The following is a 13,304-nucleotide window of genomic DNA, read 5'->3' as shown; positions in this document are numbered from 1 at the left end:
TACCTGGAGGAGTCAAGTCCCCGCTCTGAATCTCTCTCTAGTTTTGACCAGAAATTCCCTCCTGGACCTGAGAAACCTTTCCAAAACATTCCTGAGAGTGATGTATTCTCACAGAAAGTTTCAGTTTTGACAAAAGGGCATTTTTGATGAAAAACCATTTCATTGAAAAGTTGCCAACCAGCTGTAGTATTCAATATGATTGACTGACTTATTACTACATAAGAGACCTTATCAAACTCCCATTAATCTTAAGAAAACCCAAGAACTTAATTTGATACGGATAAACAGGCATCTACTATACATGAAAAATATTCAGTTAGCTCAGAAAAGAATTAAAAGACGATTATTCTGTTCCCTTCCCTTACACTAGCTGTCATGTCCAATTCTTTTTTAAAAGACTTTTGGTTTTAGAAGTTACAGCTACTAAGGCCCTTGATACTGAAATCTCATAGGGCACATGCTAAAATTTACGATCACGAATAGTCTCGTTGACTACGGGTATGTCTACACAGCAGCTGGGAGGTGTAATTCCCATATATGTGCTATCTCTGCTCAAGATAGCACCTAAGAGTCACTTTGTGGCTGCAATGGCAGAGGCTAGCTGCCCACGTACAGTGCCACCTGACCCTCTGGGTACATACTCAGGTGGCTAGCTCAATCTGTCACCCATGTCACCATGGCCATACTGCTATTTTAGCATGCCAGCTTGAGCAGAGCTAGTGAGTTTATGTCTACTCATGCTGGGAATTACCGCTCCCAGCTGCTGTGTAGACACACCGTGTCTCTTTTGAACACACTCCCTTCTCTATACCGATGTCAGAACATTTTTTAAAGGAGAGTATAAGATTTGTCTCCAACTCCTTCCCATTGATTTCTCTTCTCTATGAAAAATTGCTTGACACTTTTGTTGAGTCTGAACTTTTCATGAGTTTAAACTTAATCCAGACTTGATGTCTCTGTCTGAAACTTTTAATCAAGGCTCTGACCTGCGAACTACTCCTGACACCTCCCCCCTCCCAATAAGTAGTCATATCCTCCTTTGTCTTTTCTAATTTACATTTTAACCTGTTTTATCCTGTAGAATCTTGATTGATTATGCATGACCATTATGATCTGTTAATCACTTTGTTTACTTCTGTGTATAAACATTGATGCTCACCCCTAATAAACTTGCCACACTTACTCCGAAGCTTTGCTCTTAAGCTAAGGATGGTGTGAGCCCGTTGATCAACGAATTATTGTCTGGTCTCTGACAGTTTTCTGAGCCCTATACCAACTCCGCACAAACTCGGGTGCTGGAGAGGTGAGTAGGACTTGCTTTTTACCTAACAATTTGGGGGCTCGTCCGGGATTCCTTCTGGTGCGGTGCCTCTGTCCAGTGGTCAGACCACTCATATACGAATTGGCAGGCGCCACGGGAGATTTCTCCCAGCCAATTCAATATTGAGGGGTCGTGTACTGGACAGCAGGATAAACGCCAGTTGGAGGGCTCCTGTCAGACACCATGGGTCAAGGGACTAGCGTGCCTCTTGAGAGTCCGCTGGGGATTGTAAATAAGTTATGGAATGAAGGGAAACTCCCAGTACAGACAGGAATGTCTAGGAGGAAGTTGTACACACTGTGTGTAAGGAATTGGACTGGGTATACCGCGGTATTGGCCGACCCGGAGATGAGGTGGCCTTCGTATGGCTCTTTCGAACAGGCTGCCTTAAGAGGAGTAAGGAGCCAGATCGAAAAAGACCATCCGGGACAGTTATGTTACTGGTTTTGTTGGGACACAGCAGCAGAGCTGTGGAAATCTTTAAAAATTATGGCAGTCAGGTATTCTTCCGAGAGTGAACCCCCTCCATGTTATTTCAATGAAGGGTGTAAACCACGGCGTGTTTTAACTCGTCAGTTGGTCCCCACTGCACCTGCCCCTATTCCTCAGCAAGGGGACTCTCTCCAGGGCGCAGAGGGGAATCTGCAGGACTCCAGATTGGAATCTCTGCAGAGGGATAAGGAGGAAATGGAGGGGCACACCTCGGGAGGAGTTTTGCATGGAAAAAAAAAAAAGGGAAAGTAGTAAAAAGAAAGAGAAAAAGGAAGAATATAAGTTAATGGCTTTAGCTTTTCGCGGTGGTATTCGAGGCAGAAGCCGTGGCCGTGGCAGGGGATTTCAGGGTGCTCGGGGAAGAGGGTCCTGGCAACCCCAGCCACCAGGAAATTGTTTTCAGTGCGGACAGCTCGGTCACTTTAAACGTGAGGCAACCCCAGCCACCAGGAAATTGTTTTCAGTGCGGACAACCCGGTCACTTTAAACATGAATGCCCCTGGGGACGCCCAGAGGGTCCGGTCGCATCCGCAGATACTTACACCAGGGACGAATACACTCCTGCACCACCAGCCCAGCCCGTTCCTCAGGCCTGGATCAACTACGGGCAACAGCAACAGCTGCAGCGAACTCAGCCTTCTCAATGACGGTACCCCGGGGGCGAAGGCAAACAATGTGATGGTCTTATTTCCTTAATGTCTTTAGCCGGCTCTTTCCTCACTTTCTCCCCTCCCAGCAAAGAGCCTCATCTAACCCTTTCAGTCCAGGGACTGCCTGTCTGTTTCCTCATTGATACTGGAGCTACTTTCTCTCTTTTAAATCATGCCCCCTCTCCCTGGCTATCCTCTGAGGTTAAAACTGCAACTGGGGTGGAAGGCAATCCACAGTCTCTGGGACTCACTTTGCCTCTAAATGTTATTTATGCTGATAAATGTTTTTCTCACCGTTTTCTTTTTTCCCCAGCTTGTCCGATCCCTTTGATGGGCCGGGATTTACTCTGTAAGCTTGAGGCTACTTTAACCTGCACTCCTGAAGGGGTAGGATTATTAATGACAGTGTTAGGAGATTCGGCCCTAACTCAGGGTAATTGGGAAACCCCCCCCTCTCTCTCCCCTGACCTCACTGACTTGCCTTCAACCCTCTGGGGAATTTCTGACACTGATGTTGGCCTGCTCCTTTCGGCAGAGCCAGTAAGGATTCAAGTGAAGCCCTCCTTAGCCCCCCCGTCAGTCCCCCAATACCCCCTGTCGCTGGAAGCCCGGGAAGGCATCCGCCCCATTGTCGAGGGATTCATTGCACAAAAGCTAGTCCGCCCTCAGCGCACTCCCTGTAATACCCCTATACTGCCTGTCAAAAAAGCCTCCTAAAAAGGACGGAGACCCTATTCGTTGGCGCTTTGTACAGGATCTACGGGTTATTAATCAGTATGTGGTCCCTCTTCATGCAGTAGTTCCTGATCCAGCTACTATCATCAGCCAAATCCCCTGGGATGCTGAGTGGTTCACTGTTATTGACTTAAAATCAGCCTTTTTCAGCATTCCTGTGCAACCTTCACCTGGGAGGGACAAAGTTATGTCTGGCAACGACTTCCTCAAGGCTACAGAGACAGCCCCACGATTTTCAGCCAATGCCTCCGCCACGACTTGGAAGGCTTCACCAGTCCGCAGGGATCCACGTTAGTCCTATACGTAGATGACATCCTACTAGGTAACCGCGAAGAAGCCGCCCTCCGCATCGATGGTAAGGCACTTTTATTATACCTACACACCAGAGGCCACAAGGTAGACCCTAACAAGATTCAGTGGGTCTCACAGAAGGTCCGATATCTGGGCTTCCTGTTAACCCCAGAGGGGAGACAAATGGACCCAGCCCGCATAAAGACTATCCAAAACTGCCCTCTGCCAAACACCAAGAAACAACTTCGAGGTTTCTTAGGATTAATTGGCTTCTGTCGACCTTGGTTGCCGTCCTGCGGGGAGTTGAGCAAACCGCTCCACCGACTGACTGCTAACCTTGCTCCTGACCCTTTGCAGTGGTCCCCAGACACGATTCAAGCCTTTCAGTTACTCAAGGACAGTGTGGCCTCCTCCATGTCTCTCCGCCCCCCCCAATTACAGCAAACCCTTTCACCTTTTTGTCCACGAGAGGGGCGGAATTGCTAGTGGCGTCCTTACCCAGCTGAGCGGGCCCCACCATTTCCCGCTTGCTTTTTACTCCCAGCAGATCGACCCTGTCGCTCAGGGAACCCCATCCTGCACCCGGACTCTGGCAGCAGCTGCCCTGCTGATCACAAAGGCAAAGAGCCTGACCCTGGGTCATTTTACCACGGTCTGGACCTCTCATGCCTTCTCAGCCCTTCTGCGTAGGGGCACGACCCAAGTCTTTTCGGCCCATCGTCAGCAGCAGCTAGAGGCCGAACTCCTAGAAGACACTAACCTAATTTTTGAAAGGTGTGGGCCCCTTAATCCAGCTACCTTGCTTCCTGACCTGCCAGTCCTCCAGGATCAGCACGATTGTGTGGAAGTAGTTCATAGCATCTTACAGATAAGGAACAACCTGTTTGACGTGCCACTGGACAACCCTGATTGCATCCTCTTCTCGGACGGAAGCTCCTTCTATGTTGATGGCAAGCGTTTCACCGGTTATGCAGTCACCTCTGAATGGGACATTCAAGAGGCCGCCTCACTGCCAGGCAACTGGGGAGCCCAAGCCGCCGAACTCTACGCCCTGGCCCGAGCTTGCCAGTTGGCCGCTGGTAAGACCGTTACCATTTTTACTGATAGCAAGTATGCTTTTACCCCGTACCAGTACCCGCTGAACTACAGTCGTGGGAGAGCCTCGGAGCCACTCTGGTCAAAGGGACCTGGCTTATGCCGGATGGCCGAGCCTGCCTCCCTCGCTCCACATACCCCGTGGCAGTTCGCTGGCACCATGATAAGGGGGGTCACTACGGCACACACGCCCTTGTGGACACCATCGCTCGCTTTTGGTATGCTCCAGGCATTCAACCCTACTGCCTGTCAATAGTGAAAGCATGCAGCACATGTCAGCGAAATGGACCTGCTCCACCTCTTAACAAAATTAAGGGTGGAAGACCGCCACCTGCTGCTCCATTTCAACATCTTCAAATTGACTTTGCAGATATGCCAAAGGCTTTTGGGAAAAAGCACCTCCTTGTTTTGGTTTGCCCTCTGACTTCATGGGTCGAAGCTTTTCCTACTGCTAATTGTACTGCTGCCACAGTGGCGAAGATCCTCCTTAGAGACATTGTACCCCGTTTTGGCATCCCTCTCATACTTGATTCAGATCGCGGACCCCACTTTACTGGTAATGTCCTTGGCCATTTAGAACAAGGACTGGGCATTTCACACTCCTTTCATACACCCTACCAACCCCAGTCTAGCGGGAAAGTTGAGCGTATGAATAGGGAGCTTAAGCTTACATTGGCTAAATACTGTCAGGAAACAGGGTTAAACTGGCCTCAGGTACTTCCCTTGGTCCTGTTTCACCTTCGCACTCGCCCAACCCGTGTATTGGGATTATCCCCCTTTGAACTGCTCTATGGACACCCCCCTTTCAAAGGCGGGGCGCTACCACGTGCTGATGTTTCACTATTGGGAGGGGATCATATGACCGCGTGCCAGTTTCTCTCCCTACAGGCTCGCCTCCGTACCCTTTGGAAAGCCTCACAGTTTTCCCAGACCGTGCCGCTGGAAGAACAGATCCACCCGTTCCAACCAGGGGACTTCGTCTGGGCCAAAAAGTTCGTTCGGGGCGACGCCCTCCAGCCGAGGTTTACTGGACCCCACCAGGTTCTTTTAACAACCCAGACTGCAGTGTTCCTGGAAGGACGCAAATCCTGGATCCACCACTCCCACGTCAAGCCAGCCGTAGTGGACCACAGTGACGGACCAGCAGCTCTTGCCACCACTAAGGATACTGCCTCTGACCAGTGGACCAGCTTACCTCTTTCAGACATCAGACTTAAATTGACTCGAAAAAAAAGAGAGGACCTTTTATTCTGACAACTGTATGTTTTTTATTATGCCTTTTTAGTTTATTTTCTGCTTATAAAGATAATGCTTTTATTAGATATTCCCACGAGGTTAAAACTCGTATTTTAGGAAATAGAAGTAATTGCTGGGTATGTACTCAATTTCCAGTAAATGCAGAACAGGGACTCCCCTTCACACCCATTCCCCTGACCACTGCTAATATGACTTGGATGCCACCGGCTAGAATAAAAGATCCAGTCCAACACAATCTTACATGGGACAAAACAGGAGTGCCAATTAACAGATATCTCAGGGTAACCAATCAGACAGGATCACTGTGTTTTGTTAAAGAAAAAGGGTCAACTTTTGTGGGAACCAGTAAATGCAACATGTATTTTAATGGCACCGCCTTTAGTAAAAACCTTGGCTTCAAGCCTTGTGCATCCCACTTATCCCATATGTAAATCCCCCACAAGCCTTCAGAGTCAGCTTTTAAGAAACCCTGCTCAGATCACGAGGGTGTCCAACTAATTGTTAAGGGATATACAATTGCCTTCTACAACTGCTCAAGCAGTACTACACTGCACTTTAAAAACACCACTACCAAATTGTGCCTCTGCGGTTCGCACAACGACCCCTCTGCGTTACCAGGGGAACAGTGGTCCAACGGGTGGTGGGTTACCTCCTACTTTGAGAAATGGAATACCCGAAACGCAATGTATGGAACACACCAGCCACCTTATGATTGGTGGGGAGCCTTATGGAATTGGCTGCCTGGATTTGAGTGGGTTAAAAAACTCTTGGTGGGTATTGTTGGGGCCATAGTAATCCTTATAATACTGTGTTGCTGCATCCAGTGTGTCCCCTCCCTCATAAACTCATGTGGGTCAGTTTATTCTTTTCCTACTTCAGCCAAAGGCCTTACTCTCTTTGAGTTGGCCCAGGCTGAAATTGCCAAGCGGCCCTTGGCTCCTTAAAATGGGGTGTAGCGTTTGGTAAATAATTATCCCAAAGCTACAAATGGAGGAATGTTGAGTCTGAACTTTTCATGAGTTTAAACTTAATCCAGACTTGATGTCTCTGTCTGAAACTTTTAATCAAGGCTCTGACCTGCGAACTACTCCTGACACCTCCCCCCTCCCAATAAGTAGTCATATCCTCCTTTGTCTTTTCTAATTTACATTTTAACCTGTTTTATCCTGTAGAATCTTGATTGATTATGCATGACCATTATGATCTGTTAATCACTTTGTTTACTTCTGTGTATAAACATTGATGCTCACCCCTAATAAACTTGCCACACTTACTCCGAAGCTTTGCTCTTAAGCTAAGGATGGTGTGAGCCCGTTGATCAACGAATTATTGTCTGGTCTCTGACAGTTTTCTGAGCCCTATACCAACTCCGCACAAACTCGGGTGCTGGAGAGGTGAGTAGGACTTGCTTTTTACCTAACAATTTGGTGAAAATGAAAACTTTTTCAGTTGTCACTCTTACCTTTTCAGCCTGGCCCCTCCACTTTATTTGTGGAAGACAAGTTTTTAACTCAGTAAAATACCTTTTTTTTAAAAAAGAAGATGACCACCCCATTAGTCCCTATTACTGCCAGGATCAAAGGTTATTTCCGGTATTAAAGATCATATTTATCCTCTTAACTATTTATAAATTCCCTCTCACCTGTTTACTCTGTAGTGCCGCCTCTTGGCTTGACCTTGCACAGCACAGGTGTAAAGTGATGTGCACTTAATAGGAAGGTAAAAAGAGGGAGAACCACCAATATTACATTAATGAGCAATGGGAATGTTTAGCTAAATTCCTTCTTAGCAAGAGGAGCACATGTAAAGCTAGATCTCCTCTTGCACTCTTGGGAGGGACAGACCTCAATATTGATGCAAACATTAATAAAAGTTGTAACCTTTTTGTAATGTTGGTCAATATAAAACTTGTTTGCCTCTTTACAGAATGTTAAAATATACCTACAAATTATGCTATAGCCAGGATGCTTGAAAACAATACCTGTGTATGGGTTAGTTATATTATATGTTCAAGCGAATTAAAGAAATTACAGAAGGCTTCTGCTTTCTGTCATCCAGAAACTGGCTAAGGGCCAGAAAGATAACACCTCCTCGACCATAAAAGGGTTTTTGACTCCCACGACTTCCGAGTAAGGGTCACCAGGCTGCAGCAGCTAACTGTGGGAGCCTGCAGGAAGGGTCAGAACAGGGATAGGAAGAGGTGAGGTGAACACTAAGGGAGGTGACCACTAAGACCCAGGGGTGCCCCACGCAGCCACCTACGCTGCATATGCCTAAGGACGGCCCTGCCTATCTAGACCAGGACACCTCCCTCTTGTAAAAATAAGTTTGGAATACATATAATTCCTTATCTCAAGAACAAAAAATCTGTAAAGAAAAGTGTTTAGGAAAGACCCGGTCCTGAAAAAGAATGTGAGGATGTTCTTTACGCAAATACCCCAAAAAGGAATGTGGGGGATTTGTTATCAGAATGATAAATCTAGGTTGTAAAGAGGGTATCTACCATAGGCGCTGACTCTGTGGGTGCTTTGGGGCTGTAGCACCCATGGGAAAAAAAATGGTGGATGCTGAGCACCCACCGGCAGCCCCCTACCAGAACCTCCCCCTCCCCCCAGTGCCTCCTGCCCTCTGTCAGGCCCTGCCGATCTGCACCTCCCGCTCCCTCCCAGTGTCTACTGCCTGCCACAGATCAACTGTTTTGCAGAGTCAGGAGGCGCTGGGAGGAAGGGGTCAGGAGAGAGGGCACACCGCACTCGGGGGAAAGGGCGGAACTCGGCAGAGCGGGGCGGGGGCAGGAAGAAGCAGCCTGGGGGCAGGGCCTGGGTGGAGCACCCCCCTCCCCTGGCAGATTAGAAACTCAGCGTCAATGGCCTCTACCAGCCCCGCTTTTCAAGAAAATTCTGCGCTCTTAAAACTTTAGAGAAAAATGTGTGTAGTAGGGAAATGTTTTGTTAAAAAACATTGATTATTTTTTAAATGTTGAAATGGCAAACCATTTTGAAAGGCATATTTGAAAGTATTTTAACTAAATGCAAGAAGAGTGTGTAGTTTCTTAATATCTCTGCTATGTAAGTGATAAAAGCCTTTATGTACCACCCTGAAATGTAATCTGAAGCACATATACTAAAATTGGAATGATACAGAGAAGATTAGCATGGCCCCTGCACAAGGATAACACCCACATTTGTGAAGCATTCCATCTAGTACAGCTGATTACTAATGTAAAAAGCCATTAAGTATAGAATAGTTATATTAATGCAGAATTAACTAATTACTGTCTGTGCTCCCGCAGCTCCCCTGCCCAGCTCAGGAAGACAAGAAGAATGATCTCTCCAAAAATTGTTATGAAGTATCAACAACTTCTTTAGCTTAAAGACTCTATGTAGTACTGATTTTTTTAAAAGACTGTTTTTAAAGCTAAAATTTTATAAAGAATGAGTGTTTTGCCTTTTTTTTTAAATTTCCCGTTGAATGCTAATAAAACCAAAGGAACATTTCCCAAAATGGACAGAATCAAAAGGAAATTCAAACAACTAAAAGTTATCTGAAACGTTCCCCAACAGGACACAGCCAATTAGAAGTGTGCTGCACATTCATTAAGCAGACTGCATATCAAAAGCTGAAAGTGTCAACAAAATCAACCCCTGAAGACATGGAACGGAGGAAAGAATGACAGTAGCCAACTTGAATCTAAACAAGCCTGGAAAAAGATAGTGTTTTCCTATAATTTCATGAACATAAGAAGAGTATAAAAAATTCTGAAGTGATCAGCCATGCCACTCAGCTACTGTACTCAAACAGCATGCACTCCTCAGCTCATCCTGTCCATCTCTGCAGGCCAACTATCACAGACAGCTAAGAAAAACAAAGACAACTCAAGAAGAAACCAACTCAAGGAAAACCTCTAAAATGTCCTCATGGATTGAGGAGAGGAAATTAATTGACACACTGGCAAGGGATTAGAATTAATAACTTGTAATAATTTTACTGGGCCATGGTAATGACATTGTAATAAACTATTAACAGTTTCTCCTGTTAATCACCAAATGGCTATACCATGTATTCCTGGAAAAGATACAGGGGCTAAACACTGGTAAACAAAGTAGCAGCAGGATTTAAGATTCTTAATATTCATTAACTGGCCGGTTTGAAGACAGCTCCTTAAATGGCTTCTAAGTAACTGATTTAAATATTTTCTTTCATTTCATGAGATTTAGCTGCACTGACAACCAATGCATTTACCTGAAGGCCAGTAAAACAGGAATACCTCACTAACAGAATCTGAATGCAGAGCCAAAATAACAGCTAGGTTGTTTCTTTATAATGGGGTAAAAAACCCCAAAAAACCTAATTCTGAGAACCCCAGATTTGTGAGGTGGGCATTTAAAGGTCTGGCTCTGTGTTAGTATTCAAAGGTGATGCCTCGATATAGTACACTAGAGCCGAACACTGCTCTTACAGCCATAAAAGCTCATTGATTTAAATGGTTTGCATGATTGTAACCAAGGGCCAGAATATCGCCTTTTGTCAGTAAAATAAGGTACCCCATCAATTTTTGTTTGAGGGAGTTTTGTGGCTAGCACAGGTGAGTAATTACGCTTTGTTGTGTGGGTTGGGTTATCATATCACCCACAGCATTTAGAAAGAAGTGGGTTTCTATGGAGGTCCAAGTATTTCTACTCCAGGCTCTCTCCAAAAGCTGTTACAGAGCTGTCTGCCGTTCTGTGAAATACGACTCATATTGTAATAAAAACCCTCATAAAACCATAGGATAAAATACCTTTGCCTTAAGGGCTGAATTACATTTTCAGCAGGTTTTTAGAACGAAAAAACAAAATAGAGTCAAACTGAAGTTACACTGCAGTGGCTATAATGAGATTTCCTTCGCTATCAGTGCTGGGAAGCAAAGGTCATGGTGTTAATATTCCATAAAAGTTTGCAGCATTTAAGACATTTTAAAAAGTCCGCAGACGATCTCAGCCTTTGCATAGATTTCTCTCCAAAATGCTTAACGACGTTGTCAGCATGAGGTGGTTAGTCAACATTCTAAAGTCTGAGCAAAGGTCAAGGCAAATAAAATATGCTGGAAAACTGAGCCCAAGGGTATGCTCTGAAATGTGGTTCTGAACACAATCCATCAATATGTACTCTCTGTTCTATTACTCACATGATCGCCAACCCTGTTTCACTGTAAATCTGTGGTTCAGAAGTGTTCAAAAATTTCATGGGTTTGGTCATCTGTGTCAGTTACCAGCATATGATTTATTAAGAAGTATATTTTAATAGATCATAATCCTAACAGATCATAATCCAAATGGCAGATTATAAATCAGATACCACTTGAAAATATAGTGTGATTATACCCAGGCTGGTAGCACAGCCGATTATTAAGGGTGCCTAACACTTCCTATCATAACACCCCTGTTTTCAGCTGCTTTATAAAACTTTGCTATACATTAACCATTCAGGCTGAAGTTTTCTATACCAGGTGTCTACCTTAGGCTGAACTTCTCTGGAAAATTTCAGACAAAAAAAATTCAGCTATTCCTGAAAACAGGAGTAGGGAAAAATATATTGTTTTGGCCATATTACATTCTAATGACCTTCTCTTTGAAAAGCTCTAGTGCCACACTGCTGTGCAGAAGAGACTTGAAATTTGGCGGGAGGTGCTTTTTACCATCCCGGTGAAAACCCGCCCAAGTTTGTGCAAGTTTTAAGCATCTGAAGAATTGCAGTTTGCCCATGTTCAGTACAAACTATTAGAGCTTCGCAGCTTAATCCCCTGAAGACTTCATCCGCAATGAGCATGCTCCAGTCTGGGACTGCAGAGGGCTGAGCAGGATTTTCCCTGCAATTGCAACACCCAGCTAGCTGCTCTAGGAGCTACCCCAGGTCCAAGCACCAGAACTAAGAGCAGGGCACCTGTCTCTCCTGTGCTCCTGCTGAATGTCAGGCAGTGAGGAGGAAGCTACCCGAATTGAAGGCAGAGAAGACAAGAGCTGGACCTTCTGAGGGGTGGGGAGATAAGGGAAGCTGGGGCTGGGAGGAGGAGATGGACTGGCTAGGCAAAGAAACTAGGGTTGAGAACCAATGGAGCAGAGAAGAAGGGAGACAGCTCTGATGGGAAGATGGTGTGTGAGATAACCTGGGACTGGCTGGTCTATGATTGGGACAAGGAAGTGGAGGGGATCACTGATATGGACAAGGATCCCAGAGAAGGAGATTGGAGCCAGTGGGGATGGGTATATGGAAAGTGAACAGGGGTGTGATTGGAAGCAGGGGGATGGAGGTGCAGGCACAGATCAGATAAAGGGGTGAATGGAGGGAAGGGAGACATCAGATAAGGAACTGAGAAGGAGTCTGTGATAAATGAACGAGGGGGGGAGCTCCCTTTTATGGGCACCCAGCTGGCCAGTAGCTATAAAAATCTCTTAGCTGTTCTCTACTTGCTTTACCTGTAAAGGGTTAAAAAGTCTCACTGCTGTACGTAGGTAAAAGGAAGTGAGTGGCCACCTGGCCAAAAGAGCCAATGGGAAGGCTAGAACTTTTTAAAATTGAGGAAAAAACTCCCCCTTTGTCCATCTGTGGGGGGTTCTACTGGCTAGAGAGGTGGCCAGGGCTGGATCTATGCTGTAAGAAGCTTGGGGCCAGGTATGAAAAATCCTCAGTATCATATCTAGAAACTACTCATTTGAAACCTCAGATATGTAAATAGATCAGGAAATGTCTAGGAAGACATGATTAGGCTTATCTCTTTTTATTTCTTTATGGCTTGTGGACTCCTCTGTGCTAACCCCAGGTGCTTTTGTTTTGCCTGTAGCCTTTAACTGGGACCTCAAGAAAACTATTCTTGGTGCTTAATCCTTGTAGTTACTTGTTTAAAATCTAGCAATAGCCTGAGTTCCCAGATGTTCTTTAAAAAAAAAAAAAAGGAAAATACAGGATTGGATTTGTGTGTCTTAAGAGGTTGTGCACATGTTTTTTTTAGTTAGCTGATGGCAACAACTGATTTCTTTTCTTTTCCCCCCCACCCTTTTCCTTTCTCAGCTCTTCCCCAAAGGAAGGAAGGGAGGGAGGGAGGGGGTGTGTGTGTGTGTGAGAGCAAGAGCTTGAGAGTACCCCACAGGATCCCAAGTGTGCCTTCCTGGGCTCTCAAAGGGGTTCTGCAATTGGGTTGTGGCAGCATCTTCCAATCCAAGATCAGAGAAAAGCTGTAACCTTGGGAGTTCAATACAAGCCTGGAGTGGACAGTATTAATTTTTGGAATCCTTGCAGGCCCCCACCTTCTGCACTTGGAGTGACAGAGTGGGAAATCAGCCTTGACAGGGACTCAGTCAATAAATGAGGCAGGGGTCCTATATACAACTGCCTTCTGCACTACAGGGCCAGCTCTACCATTTTTGCCGCTCTAAGCAAAAACAAACCCACTCGGATTGCAGCCTAAACTCTTGAAGCAAAAAAAA

At 45.6% G+C, this 13,304-nt stretch overlaps 1 non-coding gene across 1 annotated transcript; it reads left to right on the top strand.

The window, feature by feature from the left end:
• The first annotated feature begins 8,943 nt into the window (after window positions 1-8,943).
• Window positions 8,944-9,047, top strand: LOC123365457. The gene has a single exon (XR_006577594.1). It is a non-coding gene; the product is annotated as a U6 spliceosomal RNA (small nuclear RNA).
• Window positions 9,048-13,304: the final 4,257 nt, after the last annotated feature.

This window comes from Mauremys mutica, chromosome 2 (assembly GCF_020497125.1).
Source record: "Mauremys mutica isolate MM-2020 ecotype Southern chromosome 2, ASM2049712v1, whole genome shotgun sequence".
NCBI classification, from domain to species: Eukaryota; Metazoa; Chordata; order Testudines; family Geoemydidae; genus Mauremys; species Mauremys mutica.
Note: the sequence above shows the minus strand (reverse complement) of the source record. Positions and strands in the feature narration are given on the sequence as shown.